At 40.8% G+C, this 22,025-nt stretch overlaps 1 long non-coding RNA gene across 1 annotated transcript; it reads right to left on the bottom strand.

Annotated features, from left to right (window-relative positions):
- Positions 1–504: 504 nt before the first annotated feature.
- LOC134295377 (uncharacterized) lies at positions 505–5,090 on the bottom strand. The gene is made up of 3 exons (XR_010001924.1): positions 4,316–5,090; positions 2,874–3,091; positions 505–1,852 (listed from the first exon to the last, which is right to left on the bottom strand). It is a non-coding gene; the product is annotated as an uncharacterized LOC134295377 (long non-coding RNA).
- Positions 5,091–22,025: the final 16,935 nt, after the last annotated feature.

Consider the following 22,025-nt stretch of genomic DNA (forward strand, 5'->3'; position numbering starts at 1 on the left):
GGGGTTAACAGCAGGAGCTCACCCCCTACCCAGATTTGAACTGTCAACCTTTCAGTCAGCAAATTCAGGAGCTTACCAGTTTAATCCGCTGTGCCACTGGGGGCCTATATCTAACTATACGAATATTACTTTTATGGTGAAGGATTGCAACATGTTGTAGACCAGTGGTTCTCAACCTTCCTAATGCCGCGACCCTTTAATACAGTTCCTCATGTTGTGGTGATCCCCAACCATAGAATTATTTTTGTTGCTACTTCATAACTAACTAGATGTTCACCTACATCTAGAGAACACTGTGGACTCAAACACTGATGGATCTGGACCAAACTTGGCACCAATACTCAATATACCCAATTGTGAACACTGGTGGATTTTGGGGAAAATAGACCTTGACATTTGGGAGTTGTAGTTGCTGGGATTTATAGTTCACTTACAATCAAAGAGCCCCTTGAGCCCCACCAACGATCACATTGGGCCAAATTTCCCACACAGAATCCCCATGATCAACAGAAAATACTGGTCTGAGAAATGATATTATTGTCAGTAATTTTAATGTCACCTTGTGCTACCAAGTACAATCTGCACTCTTTTATTGATGCCGCAGCCAAGATAGGATTTTTCTTATGTATGTCTTTCTCTGCATAACAAGTCTCAGGCTTCTAACTGTGCCCTCTCTCATGCTACTTGTTTCTGCAGCTTGAATTAGTTTATATAATAAATTGCATGGTAAAGCTTCTGCTGATAATGTATAGTAGCAAAGAATGATGTGAGCTTCTGCCTGGATTTGGAGAAATCTTCCTGAAGTCCACACATGTAAGTCAAATCCACTCACAGTTTCCCCTGCTCTTTACAGACTAACGTTGCACACATAACTGCTAGAAACCCTTAAAAAACCATTAATTTCTTCTGCTTACTGAACTGATACAAATATACAGCTTAAGCATTCCACCCAAATAGCAGAATGCAAATTAAGGCAATCCTATCAAATGTTTACAATATTAATAAAATCCCAGTAAGGCACCTGAAAAACTATATTCACTCCATAGCCTAATACAGTTATGACCACTTTAATTTACTTCCTCCTTTTGAAAGGTAGTAACAAAAGCTGCAATTTTTCTCAAGGAAAAAAGAATATTTTATTTAAGAGCACAATGTATGTTTTTAAATGAAAATGCTTAACATAATGACATTTCCTATGAAAAGAACTTAACTATGTTCAAAGAGTGGACCTAAATCCAATATATTAGAATCAAAGATCTCTTTGTGGATTTTGACTTGTTCCTTTGGGATGGTCCTATGGGATTTTTTTTTTCCGTGTCAGGAGCAACCGGAGTTGCTTCTGGAGTGAGAGAATTGGCCGTCTGCAAGGACGTTGCCCAGGGGACGCCCGGATGTTTTGATGTTTTGACCATCCTTGTGGGAGGCTTCTCTCATGTCCCCGCATGGAGCTGGAGCTGATAGAGGGAGCTCATCCACACTCTCCCCAGGTGGGATTCGAACCTGGCAGCTTTCAGGTCAGCAACCCAACCTTCAAGTCACTTAGTCCACTACGCCATCTGGGGGCTCCGTCCTATGGGATGATCCTATGAATGTCACATAAGAAACTAAAAGTGGCAATATATACTTTCCTATTTTCTTCACTTCAACTGAAATTATTGCAGTTTAATCTTATTGAATCTCTGCAGTTTGTATGTGTTCACAATCAAAGTTTTAAAAGAAACTTGATTACCAAATGGCAGGGGAGGCTTATGTTCTTTTCCATTTTTGCATAGCTGATAATAGTTTTTAGTAGGTTTATCATTCCATTTAGCAGAGGAACAGGTGTTGCGTAAGGAAAGCCAAAATGGGTCCACTGAAAAACAAAGGAGATATGAACAGATATGAGCAAACAGCAAGGTATATACATATTGCTTTAAAATATGTCAACAACAGCAGCAACAACAACAACAACAAAACCAACAACAACAACAACACAAAGGGATTCTAGGGAACTGTAATACCATACTTGAATTCTTTGCAAATTCATCCAGGAGGAAGGTAAGGCTGGTTGGCAGGATCCAGAATGGGATCATGCCTGCTAAGAAATGAGGATACACTACAGCACTTTGTTAGGGGGAATCCTATGTTACTATACAGCCTAACAGCTGTATAGTAACATACTATACAGTGGAATCACATTGCAAAAAAACCCAGCAGTATTACTGCAGTCATCACCACCCTGAGGAAAACAGAAGAATCAGAATAACAGCCTTGGTTCTACCCATTGCATCTGAGATCAGTCAGTGGTGTAAAGTCTGAAGCCCGGAACTCTTTGGCTCTATCTACACTGTTTTAGAATGCAGATTATCTGCCTTGAACTGGATTATATGACAGTGTAGACTCATATTCAGTGCAGTTCAATCTGCTTTATATGAGTCTACACTGACCATTATAAACTGCATTAAATGGTAGTGCAGATGGGTCATTAGATTGAAGGAAATTTAGTATCTGCCAATCCCTTTGGACTCCCCTCTTCCCTCTGGTTTTAACTGAATTTTGCACTATAGTTAGAGGGGAAATTAATTGTGTATAATGTTACAACCTATCCTTCTTGTAATCTAAAGTTTTTAGGAGATAGCTACATCCTGAGTGGGCAAGAAATATACACTCTAGAAAACACCTCTTCCTGGTAGATCAGTGTTCCTCAATCTGTGGATTCCCAGATGTTTTGGCCTTCAGCTCCCAGAAAGCCTAACAGCTGGTAAACTGGCTGGGATTTCTGGGAGTTGTAAGTCAAAACACCTGGGGACCCACAGGTTGAGAACCACTGTGGTAGATGATGGAGCCCCATTATAATATTTATATCTAAGGACATTAACATCAAAAAGCCCTACCTTTTCAGCTTGGCACTGCTTATTAGGGCACGTTGAAATGATGTCTGTTGTCAGTTCTTGGGCTGTGTTTAAAGTAAGCGATTGGAGAGGCCCCTTGTGGTCTTGCTGCAGCTGCTTGTCTCAAAGTGCCTTCCAGCTGGGGGAGAGCAGTGCAGATATCATTTCCCATCATCCTGACCTATAGCACTTCATAAATCCTTCAGCTGGGGGCTCCCATGCTGAAAAAAATGGGTTGTTGGAAAATGTATCACATCAGTCATTAATGACCATAAATCCCCGGAACTATGCATCTATAACTACTGAACTACTGATCACTCCCGTACAAGATGCCATCCAAAATCTTCAAAAAAATCTCTCTATTTTTACAAAGATCTACACAGCCAATTTCAGTTTTGGATATTCCCTGGTAGTCTTAAGAGAGGTCTATGCTTCAAAGTGTATCACTATACCACTGCAAACAGAGCTTGATTGATTTATAGCATTCTTCTTTAACCTTCAGATGTATGCCAGTACAAGCCCTGGTTGTCTGGATTCTAACTTAACTTCTGGATGTATTGGGTTATAGTAATATGACAAGACAATATTGTGGGAATTTGTATTCCAGCAAACTAGACGTGCACCAGATTGGGATAGCTGTTTGTTCAAGTCGACATTCAAAACATTGCAGCAAGGAAAGAGATCAGATTCTATATTATTTGCATGAAATTGCTTCTCTTTTTACACTTAGTGAATCAGCCTTCGAAACCTGGGAATCTCTATTAGCAAGATACGCATGGGAAGATCAAAATAGCATTAATTGTCCTCAAAACACAAAAGGGAACATTATTTTGTAAATACTACCACTGAAAATAGACCTGAAGGCTGCCTAGTTTAGACTGTAGGAAATCACCGTGAACTCATATTGTGAGCTTGCAGGTAAACTGACTTTAATTTAAATAAATTGGCTTGACTAAGTAGAAGTAGCAGGTGGTATCTTTCGCTAACCTTGAGACTGATTAGCATGGAAGCTGTATGGTTATCTCCAAAAAGTAGGCCAATAACCAAAAGCCATTTGCATAAATGCTGTTTAAACAGAAATATCAAGACTCCTGCTGAAATAGTCAGTGCTAAAGTTATCCTATTGTTTAACTCTTTGTTAGTTCCCAGACATACCACTAGAATTATCATTATTCTGTCCCTGTGAATCCATTTTCACACTGTGAAAGTGGCATACATGCCACTAAATCTTATTGCTAGCCCCAGTTGAAGTCATTGAACCAATTAGATTTACCTACACATTGTATCAGATCAAGAGGCAGATCAAAATCACAACATTGTGGCTACATGTCTGATGTATGATCTCTGTCAAAGTTTCTCATTTCTACTTCTTCTAGTTGATCATTTTTCAAGTAGGGCCCTTTGGGCTTTATTTATATTCTTGGCTGGAAGTAGATTCTACTTACATTGAACTGTTGTGTCACTTGTGTGGAGGAGAAGCATTCACCCAGTTTGAAGAGAGCTTCTTGCAGTGTCTTATTGGTTTTGCCATGCTGAATGGTTTGGTGCCATCTGCAAACCTGGCCGCCTCATTGCTCACAACCACTTCTAATTCATCTAGGAACAAGTTCAAAAGCAGTTGCCCAGGACATAGTCTTCACAAAATCCCACTCCTTACACCTCTTCATTCTAACAATGGTTCTTTTATTCTCACTCATTCTCTCAGTTTTTGTTCTTTAGCCAGTTTCTCATTCATAAGAGGATCTTTTCTCATATCCCCTGAATGCTAGATTTATTCAGGAGCCTGTAGAAAGGGAGAAAATGCTTTCTGAAAATCTAAGTTTGCAATATCCATTTACTGAGTTGTCTTAGGCTTGTAATTGTGACTCTTACAACGAATTCTAGAAGGTGAGCAAGACAAGATGTACCTTGAAAGTAGCCCTGGTTACTCTTCTTCACTAACAGTTTTCTTTCTAGTTGAGGCAGGCAGCTTTTTTGGCCACCCAAGAACTGGATGAATGGCAAATAGAGTGGCATACATTTGTGTGCAAATAAACATGCATGTACACACACTCAAATACTGTACACTTGTTTACTATCCCCATTCATAGATTTATGGGAAGTATCATTCTTTTTTCCTTGTCTACTGAGATCTGGAAATGAAAAAGTGAGAGAGAATAGCTGACATTTCAGAATGAGATTTGTTTTACTTTTCCTTTTGAGTAGCAGACAGCTATCTGCATGGGGATTAACAGAGACTGCTGTTCACAGTAGGAATAGAGTTGTGTGTTCTCTGCCCTATCCCCAGATCATCGATGGTTGATGGTGAAAAGGAGGTGGGATGCAGTGTGACTCTGCAGACCACAAAGAGACCAGATGGGCCAAATGAGGGGTGTCCACATAGGTTTTATATTGACTTAGTAATTTTCACCAATGCTCTCTATTGGCTGCTTAGTGACATATGTGTAACTAAGTAAGGACTCCTGGCCCAACTTTTCCAGTCCACCTTAAAGCCAGTCACTGTATTAGCTGCTCAGCTGCCAGTGAAGGATGTTTCCACCACCCTCCCTCCAACAAGAAAGCATGCTCCTTGTCACCGCCTCACTCTCCTGCAAGGGGGTTAATGGAAATGTCATTCTTCTCGCCACTCAATCTATAGGGAGCTGAATGAGCTTTCTTTATCTGATTTGGTTGATAGCTCTCAAGGTGTACTAGGAGACCATTTCTGTGGTTTTACAGGAGGACTGGAGCCTCTGATGTCCTAGGGGATAAAAGCCTCGTGACTTGAAGGTTGGGTTGCTGACCTGAAGGCTACCAGGTTCGAATCCCACCCGGGGAGAGCATGGATGAGCTCCCTCTATCAGCTCCAGCTCCATGCGGGGACATGAGAGAAGCCTCCCACAAGGATGGTAAAACATTAAAAAAAAACACCAAGGCCTCCCCTGGGCAACATCCTTGCAGACGGCCAATTCTCTCACTCCAGAAGCAACTCTGGTTGCTCCTGACACGAAAAAAACAACAACAACAACAACAACAAACAGGAGGACTACAAAGCTTTATTGATTACAGATAAGTTATGAATCTAATTCTAGGTTATGAATCTATAACTAAAATGCTGAATGCCAACCAATGTCTTCATAGTGCTTTCTACAATTGACCCAGAATAGACATTAAATGAATCAGTCTATAATTTCTTGAATCCTTCCCTAGATACCTGTTTAAAAACCTGTTGCTATATTGGTCACTTTTCATTCCACAGACCTTAGAGATAAGATTTTGTTTAGTTAGAAGGCCACATGCTTGCATATCTCTTTTCATTATGTTTTTTCGCAGATGGTAAGAGTCAGATTCTGTTTGGTCATGATGATATTCAGAGTTATCTGGCCATGCTCCTTGGAGGTTACTATATATTTTGTATGAACTTACTTGAGGTTCCTGTGCCATTTCCATGTATCTAAATTTCCTGATGGATCAGCAACTTGGAGTTTGTAGCAGCTTATGTGTTTTTTCTTTCTCTTCCTGACTTGAGCTTGTAGAAGCAGAATTAACTGTATGGGGTTACTGTCTCCCTAGTTCCCGTGCTATGAAAAATGTATAACACCACCACTCTCTCTGTTTCCTTTCCCCTTTGTGTCCATCATCCAGAGTAGCTACACTGCCAAAAACAGCTCCCCAGCGTCATGTCAGCTAGGCAAATCGTATTCTTGTGAGGGATCATGTTCTGAAATTTGAAAAGGTCTGTTCAAGCAGAGGTGTATAAATCAACATTGCATAGGCCCCACCATAAAATTAAAAGGTGATCTAATTTGGAAAATAACAGTGTTGACCTTTCGAGGCACAGGGACTAAGAAGCAATCTATTTAGTTGACAAGCCTCCTACAGTGGCCCAAAAATGGCCACTTATTTTGTTTTCTTTTCTTTCATTGTTATTTATATAACCTGTCTTAGCACAACATATTCAGAAACCAGCAAAAGCATTTGTCTTTTTTAACACACTTGTTACATTTCAGTCCCTGCCTGTTCCTCTTGCAATTATGCCAAATATTTGTAACAAGCTCCTGCTGAAAAATCATTCATCAAGCATTCATCATGTAAGCTAAGGCCACATTTAAAACCCATAGAATGTATGTATGTATATCCTTTTTGGGTGTGTTCTGGAAATATTTCAACAAAAAGGTGTAAAATTCCCATTTCTCTATGCTCTAAACCACCTTAGTGTCCTTCCCTTTTTCCAAAACCAGTTCATCTTCAAATGGCCCACATGTATCTCAGCTTTTTTCCAAGATCTTAAATCTAAGGCTCAATATCTGCTGTTATTTTAATAACACGTGGCATTTTTATACAGTGATTTTTAAAAACATATCTGTGGCTTTCAATGTATTTTAGGAGCAATCCAACCAAGATGTGTGAGTGGGAAAGGTAGAATTCATTTCAGCTGCCATGCGGTGAAGTGTAACTAGAATTAAATTCTGCAGAGCAAAAGAAGGAAAATATTATGGGGCACATGCAGCCAATAGAAAGAACATAGCTTGGCTCTACAAATAGCTATTATCAGCAGTCATGTCTAGGATTTGGGGAAACATGGAGACTCCAGTAAAGCAAAATCCATAGAAGATAATTGGTTCACACTGGCTAGGCTACTTCGCATTGCAACAGGAACAATATAATTACTGAAGTAATAGAAAGATTTCCAACAGTATACCATGTCTGCACAAAGACATAACTCAGATGAGATGAGATAAGATGGCGCATTCGAAAGCAAAGGCTAAATGTGATTTTAAAACTGTGTCAGTAGTAAGAGCAGAAGAATGTCTTGCAAAATTCACTGGTCATATTGCATGTGTATCCACAGCTCATGACAACAGAGATACACTAGGATTCCTGGATTCAGAAAATGTTATAGCTGACAAACAGTGAGTGGGGCTTTTAGATATTGTCTTTGTTTGCTGGTTTAATATCATGTCCTTTTTCACAATTCATGTTCCAAGGCGATACATGCACATAGATTTATTGTTATCATCATCATAAAAATAAAAATAATTAAGGAATTCTATCAAAACCAGCTTTAACTTGCAACTTTTTGAATGCACCTAAACATAACAAAGTGCAAAACTGCTCATTCAAAGACCTTTCCTCAGCAAAAGCCTGACCAGTACCAGAATAATCCTGGATTACAAAGAGACTCAGACATTCAAAATGTATCCTAATGTATCCAAAATGTATCATCTCATATATCCTAATGTACCTACCGTGTTTCCCCGAAAATAAGACAGTGTCTTATATTATTTTTTCCTCTCAAAGATGTGCTAGGCCTTATTTTCAGGGGATGTTTTATTTTTCTATGAAGAGGAATTCACATTTATTGTTGAACAAAAAATGAACATTTATTATATACTGTACAGTAGTTGTCATCACAAACCAACATAACCTGACAAACTGTGGATCCTATCAAGAATTTCTTGTTACTACCATTATTTCCATGTACAACTGGTATGTACATTTACCAATCCTGCATGCTCTGGTGTTCTGTTCGGCGGGCATGCTTCCAAACAAAAACTTTGCTAGGTCTTACTTTCGGGGGAGGCCTTATATTTAGCAATTCAGCTAAACTTCTACTAGGTCTTATTTTTTGGGGATGTCTTATTTTCGGGGAAACAGGGTATGTTTGTAATGGACCAAAAAGAATGGATCTCAGACTTGGACAAGCTCATATACTGAGATGCAATGCTTAGCCTTAATGCCAGCCATATTCTGCCCAGAAAGCAAGTCACTTGGGCAAATGGGACATTAGAAGAATGAGTTATATCATCATTAGAAAAAGCATGCCTATGCCATGTTTGATGGCTGTCTGATTCTCTCTCCCTTTTTCTCCATCTCCCCATTCCCAAATTAACAAAGATGCATGTGTACAAAGAAATCATATCTCTTGATTTTAATCTGTGTGATTTCAGGTATGAAATGTTGGGTAGCCATGTGCTGGAAGGACATAAGTGACGTTGGAGATGGAAGAAGGTGGAGGCTTATCATAGCATGCCAGGAAATACTTCAAAAAATGTCATTTCTCAAAACATCAAAAGCAATGCTTTAAATGGCAGGCATTAGAAAACATTAGAAACATCAGGCATTAATTACATAGACGTAAGCCTTTTGGCATGACACCATTTTGCACGAATATATCCCTCTACCTGGCTGCCCATTTATATTTCAAACTGAGTAGTGCTGACAGCCAAAGTTGGGGAATGGCAGGAGATCAGCTAATTAATGGAATAATGGAGCTTTGCCTGATCCTTTGACTTGGCAAGTCTATTCCTTTATATCAGAACACATTCCACTAGGCACCTGCAACACAACAGCCAGGAACCTGTTGATGGCATATGCTGATACAACTGTGTGGCTGAACATATGTGGATGGAAGGCACTTTTCCAGAGAAGTGGAGCAGAAGAGACCTTCTTTGTTAGGAGAGAAAACTTCCCGATTGGCTTTAAGAAAACTTCAAGAGCTAGCAAAGCACCTTTTTCTTCCACTGATGGTTATGTTGGACAATAAGATCATGGCCATTAAAAAAATAGTATTGTGTCTAATTAATTGACATGAAGCATAATTTTGTTTCATTCTACCCAGCTCCTAAGCAGCAGGAAAGATAACAATGAACCCAGCGAGTTTCCTTAAGAGGTGAGGAGTGGAGACATCTGTGGGCCAAATAAGATATGTTGTTAAATGTGGGAATGCATTAAGGCCCTTTCTTTTTTAAGTTAGGTAGCAGTTCTTGATGTCTGCTCTGAATGAAAAACTGGGGAGGAATAGTTTAATGCTTCCTTTCCTTGCCACTGCTCAACAAAAACTGTCCAATATAACTGCACGCATTTTTATGGAACCTCCTACTTATGTCAGCGGAAGCTTTTTCTGTAATGGAAGTAGCATGTTTGAACATGTAATTTGTTGGGACACTCTGATTTTACCCTGCTTATTTGTAAATATAAGGGTATAATAAAGAACAAAGGTACTATACAGAAAAGCAATGTTTAATTATATTAGGCTCTCTGAAAGCAAGAGCTTGCTCTTAGAGCTCCTCAGTATTGCTTCTTGAGAGTCAGTCCTGTTTGTCTTTCTCTGGTCAGATTCAAATTCGAGAAAAAAGTATTTACTTCTTTAAACATGTGATTTTGTGATGATTATATTTCTATATCACTTTCTAGGAGCTCAAGGCAGAATGTTCACACATTCTGCCTTGAGCTCCTAGATACTTTATCTGCTTCCTATTATAGCCTCATGGTTGTCTAGTGGAGTAGATGAGGCAGAGAGGAAGAGCAAGGGATATATGGCCATATAACTCAGAATATCAAGGGAGAATATCCCACAATATCTGTTTTGAACTGGAATATCTGAGTCCACACTGCCATATATCCCAGTTCAAAGCAGATAATGTGGGATTTTATTCAACTGTGTGGAGGGGGACCAAGAGAACTACCCAAGATCAACCATTTGAACCTGGAACTATCCAATCCAGTTTTCCAGCCTCTACACTACACTAGTTCCCAATGTACATTTTAAAGTCAAGCAACTTTTTTTTCGTCTCAGGAGCAACTTGAGAAACTGCAATTCACTTCTGGTGTGAGAGAACTGGCCGTCTGCAAGGACGTTGCCCAGGAGACGCCCAGATGTTTTTGATGTTTAACATCCTTGTGGGAGGCTTCTCTCATGTCCCCGCATGGGGAGCTGGAGCTGACAGAGGGAGCTGACCCACTCTCCCCAGTCAAGCAACTGATCAGTGCCTATTAAGAACACATATTGTACATTGTACAAGGAAATGGTTTGGATAGCCAGAGACAGACAGACGAATGGATGGATGGACAAATGGACAAACAGAAGGAGATATAATATATTAGAGTGACTAACTCAAGAAAAATATTTGAATATACCCATATTAACTCGAATCTAATGCGCCATCAAATCTAATGTGCGCCTCAGTTTTCAAAACCCTGAAATTAAAAAAAGTATTTGCTGCCAAATGTGATACACAGCAGCAAAAAGTGTAATTTGATTATTACAGTTGCTGCCTGCTTAGAATTCCTTCTTTATAAACAAAAGTGTTAGAGCACCAAAGTTTCCAGCAATTGAAAAGAAAACCTTGGGGTGTATCTATGCTGTAGAATGAATCCACTTTAACTGCCTTGGTTCATTGCTATGGAATCATGTAGGCTGTAGAAGTCCCCCACGACCTTCTGGCAAACAACTAGTTAAATGTGGGCTAGACAAAACTACGGTTAGGTGGATCTGTAATTGGCTAAGCGAATGAACCCAAAGGTTCATCATGGAAAGAAGTCACGAGTGGAGTGCTGCAGGGTTCCGTCCTGGGCCCGGTTCTGTTCAACATCTTTATTAACGACTTAGACGAAGGGTTAGAAGGCACGATCATCAAGTTTGCAGACGACACCAAAGTGGGAGGGATAGCTAACACCCCAGAAGACAAGAGCAGAATTCAAAACGATCTTGACAGACTAGAGAGATGGGCCGAAACTAACAAAATGAAGTTCAACAGGGACAAATGCAAGATACTTCACTTCGGCAGAAAAAATGGAAATCAAAGATACAGAATGGGGGACGCCTGGCTTGACAGCAGTGTGTGCGAAAAAGACCTTGGAGTCCTCATGGACAACAAGTTAAACATGAGCCTACAATGTGATGCGGCAGCTAAAAAAGCCAATGGGATTTTGGCCTGCATCAATAGGGAAATAGCGTCTAGATCCAGGGAAGTCATGCTCCCCCTCTATTCTGCCTTGGTCAGACCACACCTGGAATACTGTGTCCAATTTTGGGCACCACAGATGAAGGGAGATGTTGACAAGCTGGAAAGCGTCCAGAGGAGGGCGACTAAAATGATTAAGGGTCTGGAGAACAAGCCCTATGAGGAGCGGCTTAAAGAACTGGGCATGTTTAGCCTGCAGAAGAGAAGGCTGAGAGGAGACATGATAGCCATGTACAAATACGTGAGGGGAAGTCATAGGGAGGAGGGAGCAAGCTTATTTTCTGCTGCCCTGCAGACTAGGACACGGAACAATGGCTTCAAACTACAGGAAAGGAGATTCCACCTGAACATCAGGAAGAACTTCCTCACTGTGAGGGCTGTTCGGCAGTGGAACTCTCTCCCCCAGACTGTGGTGGAGGCTCCTTCTTTGGAAGCTTTTAAGCAGAGGCTGGATGGCCATCTGTCGGGGGTGCTTTGAATGCGATTTCCTGCTTCTTAGCGGGGGGTTGGACTAGATGGCCCATGAGGTCTCTTCCAACTCTACTATTCTATGATTCTATGATTCTATGATTCTATGTAGTTTTACAAGGAACCTCATCACATTGATAAGGTCTACCGTTCCGATTTGCTAGCTTCTGTGACAAATTGTCGGGGCAGCTGGGTGGTCCTGGCGCCCTGCACCCTGCCTCACCACCAGTGATGCTTCCCCATCACATGTGGGGAAGCATCGTCACACAGCTTGCCCCTGCACTAGTCCTGTTGTTCCTAATGAAACATGTGAAGGCTCCCGTGTTGCCAGTGTAACATTTTAGGATGCTTGCACCCCGGCTGAGCCACGGAACCCCGCCAGAGGTGAACCTGCATCATCTGATGGGTGACGTGGGGCTCTGTGGCTCAACTGGGGTGAAAGCACCCTAAGACGCTGAAAATCTATTGTGTGCTGAAGTCCAGGTTCTTGAGCCTTCTCTGCCAAAGAATGCTGATGCCTCACCAAACTACAAATCCCAGGATTGCACCGCATTAAATTAGAGATGATGTCCTTCAAAGGGGAGCTCCAGGTGCAACTCCTGAAGCACCTTCCACTTTGGCTCAGCATTAAGATGGCCATGTGACATGAATCTAATGCGTACCCTAATTTTGTCGAGGTAATTTAGCCCAAAAAGGTTAGCGTTAAGCTCAAGAAAGTACAGTATTTAATTAATTCAGCTTGATTGGACTATAAATACTGAGATGATGGCCAGTTTATTTTACTATTATTTTTGTTACCCTAATAATAAAGTAATATAGAATCATAGAACGACAGTGCCACCCACCATCATCTATCTTGTGAATTACTAATTTATATGTAATTATAGAGCAAAGCTTTATATGAAAATTCTTATTAGTTGACGTTTGTGTGCACATATAACAACATATACCAGGTGATAATAAAGAAGCCTTTGCTCTCTGAATCATAATATATGAGGTGGGAAGTTATGTTTAACCATAGGATTATGTAAACATCCACAATAAGGGGAATCACAATGGTTCAGGACTCATTTTATCAGGCTATCTTGCACTTGAATGGTTATGAACATGAAGTAAATGTCTGCAGTCAAAAACCAGACACCCCATTCTCTATTTCTACTCATGAATCTTTCTAGCCTTCATTGCTTGTTTCCTCCTGCTGTTTTCTCAATGCGCCAGCCCTTCTTCATTCTCAATCCATTCCCTTCTGCCCAGATGTTCTGCTCAGTCCTCACCCCATCAATATTTGAGGTCTTGATTCCAGACACATTGACAGTTTCCTTTTCTTTCATTGAATGAAATACTAGGCTGCAACATAAGCACAATAAATCAGTGTCATAGGCTTCAGTGTCACAAGCTTAATAAAGTACATACAGTCTGTGCTTTTAAACTACCCATGTTGGTCATAGATTGCACTTCTTGGCACATGATAGAAATGTGATGGTGATAAAGTCCCTGTTCATATAATCAGGCAACCAATTAAAGCGTTGAGCTGCTGAAATTGCGGACCGAAAGGTCGGTGGTTCGAATCCGGGGAGCAGAGTGAGCATTCGCTGTTAGCCCCATCTTCTGCCAACCTAGCAGTTTGAAAACATGCAAATGTGAGTAACAGGGTTGTTGTATGTCTTTCGGGCTGTGTGGCCATGTTCCAGAAGCATTCTCTCCTGACGTTTCGCCCACATCTATGGCAGGCATCCTCAGAGGTTGTGAGGTATGGAGAAAACTAAGCAAAGAGGTTAATATATATCTGTGGAAAGTCTAGGGTGAGAGAGGTCAGTGTGAATGTGTAGTTAATCACTTAAATTAGCATTGAAAAGCTTATCTGCTGTCTTCTTCCTGCCTCTGGGGCATCCTTTGTTTAGAGTCGTTAACTGCCCTTGGTTGATTCATGTCTGGAAACCCTCTGTTTTCAGAGTATTGCTTTTTATTTACTGTTCTGATTTTTGAGTTTTGTAATACTGGTAGCCAGATTTTGTTCATTTTCATGGTTTCTTCCTTTCTGTTGAAGTTGTCCACATGCTTGTGGATTTCAATGGCTTCTCTGTGTAGTCTGACATGATAGTTGTTAGAATGGTCCAGCATTTTTGTGTTCTCAAATAGTATTTTGTGTCCAGGCTGGTTCATCAAATGCTCTGCTATGGCTGATTTCTCTGGTTGAATTAGTCTGCAGTGCCTTTCATGTTCTTTGACTCTTGTTTGGGCGCTGCGTTTGGTGGTCCCTATGTAGACTTGTCCACAGCTGCATGGTATCCGGTAGACTCCTGCAGAAGAGAGAGGATCCCTCTTGTCCTTCGCTGACCGTAGCATTTGTTGGATTTTCTTCGTGGGTTTGTAGATAGTTTGTAGGTTGTGCTTCTTCATCAGCTTCCCTATGCGGTCAGTAGTTCCCTTGATGTATGGTAAGTACACCTTTCCTCTGGGTGGATCTTTGTCTTGACTCTCATGGCTTGTTCTTGGCCTTGCAGCTCTTCTGATGTCTGTGGTGGAGTATCCATTGGCCTGTAGAGCCCAGTTTAGGTGGTTGAGTTCACCTTGGAGGAGGTGAGGTTCGCAGATTCTTTGTGCACGGTCTGTCAGGGCTTTGATTGTGCTCCTTTTTTTGACTTGGGTGATGGTTGGAGTTTTTATGAAGGTAAAAACTCCATCCTTCTGTTCATAGAATCAGCAATTTACCAGCTCCCTGAGGAAGAAGCAGAGGAGGTAAGAATTGAAACAGCAAGGATCCTGAGAAATGCAAAACTCCCCCCCAGCAACATAACGAGAAAAGAAAGACAGGCCATCAAAGATCTCAACTCAGATCCTGAAATCATCATTCTTCCAGCTGACAAGGGGAATGCCACAGTAATCATGGAAACAAAACAATACAAAGAAAAAATCAGACAACTTCTAGATCCCACAATTTACAAGAAACTGAAACAAGACCCCACTAACAAAATCACCAGAAAAACGAACACTCTAATCAAGAACTCCTCCATTAACTTTGACATACGCCAACAGCTGTGCAAATCAGAAGCCCTCCCACCCAGGCTTTACGGACTCCCCAAAATCCACAAGGACTCCATCCCACTCAGACCCATTGTAAGTGCCATTGGATCGCCGACTTACAACCTGGCAAAATTTCTGGCTACACAGCTACAAACCCACATTGGGCTCACTGCACATTATATCAAGGACTCTACACACTTTATAGAAAAGATCAGCAACCTCAATCTAAGCACCAAGGACATACTGATCAGCTTTGATGTGGTGTCCCTTTTTACCAAAGTCCCAGTAGCTGACACCCTCACACTAATCAAACAAAACTTCCCAGAAGACATCACAGCCCTGTTTCACCATTGCCTCACCACTAGCTACTTTCAGTGGGACACTGGATTCTATGAACAGAAGGATGGAGTGGCCATGGGGAGCCCTCTCAGCCCAGTAGTAGCAAATTTCTATATGGAATACTTTGAAAAACAGGCCCTAGAAACAGCACCAAAAAAGCCAACTGTTTGGTTCAGATACGTAGATGACACCTTCACGATTTGGAGCCATGGAGAGGAAGAACTCAGCAAGTTCCGGGACCATCTTAACAGCATCCACCCAAACATCCAATTCACCATGGAAAAAGAAAAGGAAGGAAAACTGTCATTTCTAGATGTTCTGGTCATCCGCAAACCCAATCAACAATTGGGCCACACAGTTTACAGAAAACCTACACACACAGATAGATACCTTCATAAAAACTCCAACCATCACCCAAGTCAAAAAAGGAGCACAATCAAAGCCCTGACAGACCGTGCACAAAGAATCTGCGAACCTCACCTCCTCCAAGGTGAACTCAACCACCTAAACTGGGCTCTACAGGCCAATGGATACTCCACCACAGACATCAGAAGAGCTGCAAGGCCAAGAACAAGCCATGAGAGTCAAGACAAAGATCCACCCAGAGGAAAGGTGTACTTACCATACATCAAGGGAACTACTGACCGCATAGGGAAGCTGATGAAGAAGCACAACCTACAAACTATCTACAAACCCACGAAGAAAATCCAACAAATGCTACGGTCAGCGAAGGACAAGAGGGATCCTCTCTCTTCTGCAGGAGTCTACCGGATACCATGCAGCTGTGGACAAGTCTACATAGGGACCACCAAACGCAGCGCCCAAACAAGAGTCAAAGAACATGAAAGGCACTGCAGACTAATTCAACCAGAGAAATCAGCCATAGCAGAGCATTTGATGAACCAGCCTGGACACAAAATACTATTTGAGAACACAAAAATGCTGGACCATTCTAACAACTATCATGTCAGACTACACAGAGAAGCCATTGAAATCCACAAGCATGTGGACAACTTCAACAGAAAGGAAGAAACCATGAAAATGAACAAAATCTGGCTACCAGTATTACAAAACTCAAAAATCAGAACAGTAAATAAAAAGCAATACTCTGAAAACAGAGGGTTTCCAGACATGAATCAACCAAGGGCAGTTAACGACTCTAAACAAAGGATGCCCCAGAGGCAGGAAGAAGACAGCAGATAAGCTTTTCAATGCTAATTTAAGTGATTAACTACACATTCACACTGACCTCTCTCACCCTAGACTTTCCACAGATATATATTAACCTCTTTGCTTAGTTTTCTCCATACCTCACAACCTCTGAGGATGCCTGCCATAGATGTGGGCGAAACGTCAGGAGAGAATGCTTCTGGAACATGGCCACACAGCCCGAAAGACATACAACAACCCTGTGATCCCGGCCATGAAAGCCTTCGACAACACAAATGTGAGTAAATCAATTGCTCCGGCGAGAAGGTAACAGTGTTCCATGCCAGCCACATGACCTTGGAGGTGTCTACGAATAACGCCGGCTCTTCGGCTTAGAAATGGAGATGAGCACTAACCCCAAGAGTCAGACATGACTGGACTTAATGTCAGGTGAAACCTTTACCTTAAGAGTGTTGTGTTTCTACATTTCTACCTACCAACTATCCCCAAATAAGACAGCTTGACACCTGGTTTATCTCGTCATGGGAAAGTCCATCCATCCATTAGTGACTTCTACTAATGGTTCTGAAATTTAATAATACTGCAATAGTTCATACACTTTCCTAAGCTTTTACTTAGGAAAGTATTTGAGCCAAATCCAAACAATTTGCAAGCCAATGGACAATTACTTTGTTTTACTTAGCTAACCATCATCAATAAACTATCCATTTAATTATAATCCATGCCTTATATTTCTCTTAGCATTGTGGACAATATGCCTAAGGGCTGTTATAGCAATATCTATAACCCTGGGTCATGTATCCTGTTACACATCTGTTTTGAAAATAAGTTTTCCAGTCACTAGTCACTAAATACTTAATCTTCCCAACAGCTGTGTATTTTTGCAATGTGTTGGCATTGTTGTTTTCTCCCTTTTCTTTTGTTATTACACAGAACTGTGTATAAGACATTTCAAATTGCTGAGCTGCCAAATGTTTACTCTAAGTGGCTTTGGATTCCTCCTGGAATTCCAAAGAGATTTATTTGAACTGATGCTTTGCTGTTTGCCTTGCATGTTAATTTCATGCAGCAGTCATTTGGCTGCAAAGTATGTCAATGAGACGGTTTTATTGGATTAAAAATGTCACCAGATGCAAGCCGAAATGTTTTGCAAAGCGGTTTTAATAATGCACCAGCGAGCTTGATAAATAATTAATCTATTATTTTACAACTGTATTTTATTTTTCACCACACAAGAATACCATTGTCTGACTTAAAATTGCTTGTAAATTGCAGATGGTCTGCCCATAACTACCAAATGAAAGTTCAATTTAACATTTTGTGAAAAACTCTTTGGTGCTGGACTGTCATGTTTGTATCTACCACACTTTGGTATCATTTTCTAAAGCCAAATAGGGAGTGTATGGGCAAGTTTTACATAGTTCTAGTTCAAATATTACCACATAATATTCTGCTCTCTCTTCTGTTATCCAGGTGTGCCAGAAAGAACAGTCTGAGTTTCAGTTAATTGTTGATTTTAATTATGTATCAAGCACTTTATGTTGATTAGTTGCTATACAAAAGTGAAACTGCAAAGCAAACTTAGGGAGAAATGTAGAGATACAGGAAAATATGGGATGATCAGCCTGGTTAAGCTGATGAAAAGAAGTGAGTATTGCTGTTTAATGTTGAAAACACGTTAGACACCCTCCGTGTCACTGCCCCGGTGGCGCAATGGATTAAACCCTTGTGCCAGCAGGATTGCTGACAGAAAGATTGGCGGTTCAAATCAGGGGAGTGGGGTGAGCTCCCATCTGTCAGCTCCAGCTTCCCATGCGGGGACATGAGAGAAGCCTCCCACATCAAACATCCAGATGCTCCTGGGCAACGTCCTTGCAGACAGCCAATTCTCTCTCACCAGAAGCAACTTGCAGTTTCTCAGGTTGCTCCTGACACGAAAAAAACTGGCACAATTCCTGGCTGCAACAATGTTATACTGTTACCAATGTTTGAGGTAGATTCATTTCTCAATGTGCATGGAATTGTCCCAATGCAGTAAAACATTTTGGCTACCCCTGCTCAGACACATTTTAGATACAGATGTTATATTCTATTTAGTTTAGGCCTGCTGCTGCTTACTGAAGCCTGGTCGACAAAGTTGGGAGAGGGTTACTCCCCTCCTTCGTCTAACCAGGTCTCAGTAATGCAGGCCAGGTTGGCATGCTCATCCAGAAATAAATCTTGGATGGCCGTTGTTTTCTCATTTACCGACCTGGCATTAAGCAGCAGGACTTTCAACCCGGGGGGGGGGGGGGGCGGAGGGGGGCTGCCATCTTGGTTACCCAAACTATTTGTGGCTATTAAACTATTAATATTAGACGATTAGACTGTTAAAACTGCCTTAGAATCAGTCTGCTTGATATGACTGTGATGAAGCAGACTCTTTTATACCGTGCTTCTTTGATTTCTGTGTGTGAGAGCCACATACTGTTGGGCAACATGCCATTGGCTGAACATCGTGGTAGGAATTTCAGTTTGGGACTATCCCAGGCCCAGAGCTTTCAGCACCATAACATGACCCAAGTATTGGTCTTTCAAAGATGGAGTGGTTGGCATGGTCTGCACTGGGGGCAGGCAATAAGGCATTGCAAGCATTGTCTCTGAGTACAAGAGAAAATGGGGAGGAATCAAGGTAGGCTTGGTTGGCAACGCAGGTGCAGGTACTGTCAGCTGGTCCCAGAGCTCCTCTCTGGAGTAGTGGTTGTAGCAGTGCCAATCTGATGATAGTATTTAAAATGATCTGCTTTGGTTATCTATGCTGGGTGTCAAATACACTAGGTATTCTACTGGACCATCGGATGAGCCCCTTTGATGTCGCAAGCAGTCCCTCTTGATGTTGTGAAGCATAATAATATGTCAAGCATCAACCATAGCTGCATAGATTATACCATTCAAATCATCATCATCATCATCATCATCATCAATAATTATAACCCGCTTTATCTCCACCGAAAGGTATTCAAAATGGCTCAACATAAAAGCATTAACACACAATGTAAAATATACAAATATGCAAACATTACAACAGCATTAAATATAAACAGTGTTTAAAAATTCACAGTTAAAAACTATTCAAATATATTCAATGCATATTCAGTTAAAGTTAAAACCTCAGCACCTCCTGACTAGATCTGAAACACTTTCATCTTTAAAAGCCTGTCTGAATAAAAATGTTTTATTGTGAAATGTAAAAAAAACCACAATGAAAATCCATATACACAAACCATCTTGTAGTATTGAAGAGGAGGGCCAGGCCTTTAGATCTGAGAAACCTATATAGGGCAATCTTATGGCCAGAAATGTATTAGGTGTGTGTGGAGTTTTGTTTTTGTCAAATGTTCTGGCATGGGGTTGTTGTATGTCTTTCTGGAACATGGCCACACAGCCCGAAAGACATACAACAACCCTGTGATCCCGGCCATGAAAGCTTTTGACAACACATTGTTCTGGCATGGTTTGTTTCTTGGTCTCCCTGTGTTTGTTTGCTCTGTGTTTTTGAAAGGAGTGGTTTAGGCACTATTTTTTCCAAGCATAGGTTCCGATGTGTTCCTTTCACCATTGAGGTCTACTTCATTATTCTATACAGCTGTTCTTGCTCTCCTGGGAAGGTAATATAATAATAATAATTATTATAATTATAATTATAATAATAATTATTATTATTATTATTATTATTATTATTATTATTATTATTATTATACCTCGTCCCATCTCCCCGAAGGGACTCGGGGCGGCTTACATGAGGCCAAGCCCAGACAACAGGCAATATAAAAACACAACAATGAGAAAAATCAATCAACAATAAAACAAGTAATAAAACAAATAAGATCACATACAGTAAATATACTATGATAAAATCCTGGGTTGGCTCCAAAAAAGAACTGGGCCAAAGAAAGTGCAAGTAGTGTCAGCTACAATCAGGGAGAGGTAGATACCAGAACAATTGTCCCATTAAAGTTAATGGCGCTCCATGCAGTCATGCCAGCCACATGACCTAAGAATTGTCTAAGGACAATGCTGGCTCTTCGGCTTAGAAATGGAGATGAGCACCAGCCCCCAGAGTTGGACACGACTGGACGTAATGTCAGGGGAAACCTTTACCTTTACTTAGTCCCAGGGTGGGGACACCCTCATCAAGTCCTGGGGCAGGCTTGTGCATGAGTTTTGTATATCTCTTTGCCAGGAAATTAATACATTAATGTAATTTTTTGAATACACTAAGGCATTTCCGAATGCCTTAGATACATAGGTATGTAAGTACTTCCAACCTGATCCCCAAATCTTTGGGGTTCTGTTCCCCTGACAATTGGTAAGCAGCTGACTGATGGTTTGAACATTTACCCTGTGAGCAGTTTCCATCCATTGGAACAGGCAGAAACAAGGTCCTTGTCCCAATTCTGCTCTATGTTGGAGCTCATTTGTGCACACAAGTATATAAATATCAGCCAGCTGTTTCCCAATCAACAAGGGAACACACCTCTGTTGATCAGAATGGCTAATACCTATTAAGTGGAAATTGGGGAAAATGCATAGTCCCTACATATAGTATAAAACCCTCACCCACATTTTCAATATCCACATTCACTTACCCATGCTCCCAAAAATACTTCCCACAAATGTTTGGATCAAGGTCCATGTTGAGCCATGCGTAATCAATGTATCCAATGAAATTGTGACTTTTTCACTTACAATACACACTGTCTGTTTCATTCTGGCCAAATGAAGCCCATGATCTTCACTTCTTGGTTCACAATTAGTTTACATGACTAAATTCTAGAACAGCTGGGCTGTGTATAGTGCACAGTACTCACTTGCATATTGAATCAAATCTCTAAAACTTTAATGCCTTTTAGCTTTCATGACAGTGGGATGTCTCTAAGCAGATAAAACGATGAATGCCAGATTGGTATTAAATCTGAGAAGAATTTAGAATTTCAAAACAAAGTACTTTTCAGAATGAGTATTTGAAATTTGCTTTTACAGGATGTGATGATGGTGGCTATTTGCTTTAAATTTTAGTTTCTAAGTTTTTAAACACTTGAACTGTGTGAATTTCAGGGTATTTTCTGACCTCAATGAAACCTCCAGTTCATTGTGGGGTATATCCAATGTCTGAAGAGGTGTTTGTGTGTGTGTGCATATCAAATATATTCTGCCTAAACAGAGACAGAAAACACAAGATGAAATAAAAGTAAAATGAAATTAAGTAACAAAACAAAATATGCACTTCCTGGGTTATTGGGTATTTCCAGTGTGGGTACTGGTAGAATAATTTTCTTCTTTTAAGGGAGTAAACTGACAAAAGCCAAAGTATGTAACTTGTTCGCCACTGCATTATAATTTGCCTAAAATGGCATGGTACATTAATTTTGTCCCAGAAGTTTTTGAA

Source organism: Anolis carolinensis, chromosome 1, assembly GCF_035594765.1.
Source record: "Anolis carolinensis isolate JA03-04 chromosome 1, rAnoCar3.1.pri, whole genome shotgun sequence".
Lineage (NCBI taxonomy): Eukaryota > Metazoa > Chordata > Lepidosauria > Squamata > Dactyloidae > Anolis > Anolis carolinensis.